Here is a 405-nt window from a genome sequence, read left to right on the forward strand (position 1 = left end):
GGGAGATGTGATGTGCGTAAGACACAGGCAACTCTGGGAACAAAAGGCTGCCAGCTCTACAAACGGGAGCCATGTTACCAGCGTGCATTGGGGGAGGGGCAGAGTTAAGGTTACCCTGGGCCAGTCATAGCACCCACACCGACTGTGCTACAGTCGAGAGTCAGACAGTTTGCGCTCGTCCTCCTTTCTCCGGTGTGTGGGAACCAGCGTCACAATGCGCTGGGCGAGTCCAACTGCTGCACAATCGGAGGGTGGTTCACCATTCCACCTGACCGGCGTGCGCGGGGAGGGGAAGGGCTGGAGGCGCTCTCCGTCCCCTCACTTACCCCGAACCTCCGCGGGCCCCGGCGCGGGGCGGGCGTGACGGGAGGCGGCTAGAGGGCCGGGACCACGGTCATCGAACCT

The sequence above is a fragment of the Caretta caretta genome, chromosome 1 (genome assembly GCF_965140235.1).
Source record: "Caretta caretta isolate rCarCar2 chromosome 1, rCarCar1.hap1, whole genome shotgun sequence".
Lineage (NCBI taxonomy): Eukaryota > Metazoa > Chordata > Testudines > Cheloniidae > Caretta > Caretta caretta.